Here is a 3,906-nt window from a genome sequence, read left to right as displayed (position 1 = left end):
ACACTCATGCTTCAAAGCTTTGAGTGGACAAACTACAACTCAAAAATCAGTCCAATTCAATCATCCATGGATGAATGAATGGCTTACAATACACACAACCACACAAGACTCAAACCCTTATTCTCTCTCAATATTTTGTTCGTTATTTCTTGTGTATAAAACCAGGTTTTCCATGTCCTTTATATAGAAGCATTTGGCTGGGCTTGGACATCATAAAACCCTAAAACTATTTTCCATTCATATCTTCTCATGACAGTCGATTATATCTCGTTGGAAAATAGGTCAATCTGGTTGTAATTACTGATTGAATGTGCGTTTAATCATCTCTTCAATCATACAAGATTAGCATAGAAAACGCAATCACACAATACATAACGTTCAGATTGAATGTTCTGTATACAGATGTCATGACATCGGGTTTGACATCTCAGTAAAATCCTGCATATTCACATTTTAAACATCCTGCAAGTACATGTTATCTTATGTCAAGACAACACTTGTGACAACTTGTGAACACTCTAGGTTTTACCAAAATTGCTTCCAACACATAGAACCAACAAACTCCCCCTTTGGCAAATTTTGTCTAAAACATACATTAGTCCATTTGTTCACAAGAGTACAATAAAACATATCAGTAGTTTAGCAGCAGAAGTAATAAACCACACATTTACTAGTTATAATAGCAACTAGTAAACACACATTAAACACATATATGTGCTTCTTCTCCCCCTAAGTCTGTTCAACACAGACATCTCCTTCAACAACACCTGTAACATCCATCACCCCATCTGACATCACAAAACATCCTTTTCAACATCATTTGTCATCTGTTTAGCATAGCTACTTCATAGCACATATTAATGCTACTTCATAGCACATATTAACTACAGCTCTCCTTTAGCTATTTCTCCCCCTTTTTAGTCAAAATAGACCAAAGAGACCAATGAGACAAAATAAATGTCTATTAGTCAAAGAGGTTGTCACATAGAATGTTAAAACATATTGTCAGGTGTTACAGAACCACAAATATACACAGCTATATAAGCTGAGATAAAAAGAATCCAGAGAAATCACAAAGAACCCAAGAAATTACATCAAGGCATCAAAATAAGACTGCAAAAAAAAACTTCAAACATCAAGGCATCTAGAACAGCACATCATCATAACAGGGGAACAATCTTCACAAACACTCAGTCAGAGGAGCTAGCATCTTCATCAGCTTCAGACCCAGAACTACCACTTGATTTATCTTGAGATTCAGACCTCTCACTAGAGGTGTGGGCTTTTGTTTCCTTGGCTTGACCAACATTATCTCTATCTCCTTGCTCCAAGCTATTAATCAGAATCTCCAAAGCTTCTTTCCTAGATTTAGCCGCCCTTATCCCAGTCTCCAATTCCTTATAGGTCTCTTTCAGTTCAGCAATCAGTCCACCTTGAGAGGGTGGCTTCTTCACAGCAGATGTCATGACAATGTCATTGACATGACTGCCTTCAAATAATTTGTAATAAACTGACAAGGGAGGTTTTCTTCTACTAGGGATATCACTTGTTCTCAGAATTCCAGGTTGCTGGCTCAGGATTATCCCACAAATTATTGAGGGAAAAGCTATGGGCAGCTTCACTGCATTTGTGGAAGCATGTTTGACAATTTGTTCAAACATGAATCTTCCATAATCAAAATTAAGCTTGGTTCCAATAGCAAATATGAGCCTTCCAAGAGCATTTGAGATTGTAGAGAGGTGATTTGTTGGTACCCAGTTTGCTGACCCTATCTTGTGCAAGATAGCATATTTCACAGTTAGTTTTCCAGCAGAGAGATGCTTCTTGCTTGGCCACTCCTTGACCTGTCCAACAGTTATTTCCCTACAGACCTTATTGTCTGTGGCCTCTAGTTCACCAGCACCTTCTGTTCCTCTTCCTAGGAACTTATTAATCACAGTAGGAGAAAACTTCACACACTTTCCTCTAACAAACACCTTACAAAACTCTTTGATGTTCTTGTCAGCAATGTCCTCAGGGATGTTCACCACAAATTCTTTAACAAGACCTTCAAAACACTGAGATAACCCACTAACAGTTTTCATTAATCCAGCAGACTTAATCAGGTCCATTACCTCCTTAACCTCCACAACATCCTTTCCCAGTTCTCTTTCCACAACCACTCTCCTTTGGATTACAAATTTCCACTTGTTGCACCATCTTCAAGATGGAAGGAAATGTTATCCAAGTGTACAGCAGCAACCTTAGCAGGGGATTTTCTAACAGTTGACTTTTTGACAGGAGAGATGTCAGGGGCATTGTCTTCAACATCTTCCTCTGAATCAGAACTTTCTCTTACTTTTCTCTTCTTTACCTCCACTTTACTCCAAGACTTTGAAGGACCTACAGCAGTAACCTTCTTACCAGTTTTGGTTGTCATCATCTCAGCCACAGACCTACCCTTTTTGGTCTTCATCCTCTTAGCAACACTTGGCTTCAAGTGATGAAGCAAGCTATCATCTTCATCATTTGAGCTCTCATATTCCAAGTTGATCACCTTCTTAGTAGAGTCATACTTCTTAGATTGAGAAGCATCTACAGATTTCTTACTAGGCAAGGTTTTCCCTAAAGAGCATAGTCCCTCAGCAGCTATATCTTTTTCAGACCTAGATGACTCATCATCTTTCTCATTGTGAGCTTCAACCTTAGGAGAGGGGTCCCTTCTTGATAGAGGATTAGAAACTCCCTTTACTAAGTGTCCTTCATTAAGGATCCTCGTGACAAGATTTCTAATGACACGATCAGTATGATGCATGTCATCCTTAGAGGTAGGGTTATCAGAACTGTTACCTTGAGTATGTCCTGCAGTGGAGGATGGACCAGGAGCATCACCTGGGATGACTGATAGGGGAATCATTTGCAAAATGTCTTCATTAAGAAAATCCATAGAGGGTGTTCTAGCTTTGTACGCAGGTTTGGTGTTTTTAGAACTAGAAGGTGAAGGATGTTGTGACATCTTATTGAGTTTGTGAAAGGATTTTTGTTTCCCTAGCAGAGAAGGTCGATGAAGTTTGAGGAAGGTGGAAATGTTTGAGCTGAGGTTGCGTGTGAAAATGCTATAGATGGAAGTTCCAATACTAGGTAATGATTTACCATAAATGAGGCACTCAGGTTGTCACAGTACAATGTCATGACATCTTGCATGACATTATATTCAGTTAGCATCTGTTTCATCCAAACCAGTTGAGAACAACTACTTCCAGCTGCTATGTATTCAGCTTCAGCAGTGGACAAGGACACACAATTTTGTTTCTTACTAAACCATGATATTAAGTTGTTCCCCAAGAAGAAACATCCTCCTGATGTACTTTTCCTATCATCAGCACTTCCAGCCCAATCAGCATCATAGTATCCAGTCAGCATAGATCCAGATCCATGAGTATACAACATCCCATAGTCACTGGTGCCATTGACATATTTCAGTATCCTTTTCACTTGGTTTATGTGACTGACTTTTGGTTCATCTTGATATCTAGCATAAACACCTACATCAAAAGCAATGTCAGGTATGCTTGTTGTGAGATATAGCAGACTTCCTATCATGCTTCTGTAGAGACTTTGATCTACACTAACACCATTTTCATCTTTGGAGACTTTCAGATGTGTAGGAGCAGGTGTCCTTTTATGACTTGCATTCTCCATGCCAAACTTCTTAACAATGTTTTTGGCATATTTGCTTTGATATAGAAAGATAGAATCTTCCATCTGCTTGACTTGTAGCCCAAGAAAATATGTCAGCTCTCCAACAAGGCACATTTCAAATCCAGACTGGATTTGTTTAACAAAATGTTCGACCATCTGATCTGACATCCCACCAAACACAATATCATCCACATATAATTGAGCCACCATGAGTTTTCCTCCTTC

This window comes from Lathyrus oleraceus, chromosome 5, assembly GCF_024323335.1.
Source record: "Lathyrus oleraceus cultivar Zhongwan6 chromosome 5, CAAS_Psat_ZW6_1.0, whole genome shotgun sequence".
Lineage (NCBI taxonomy): Eukaryota > Viridiplantae > Streptophyta > Magnoliopsida > Fabales > Fabaceae > Lathyrus > Lathyrus oleraceus.
Note: the sequence above shows the minus strand (reverse complement) of the source record.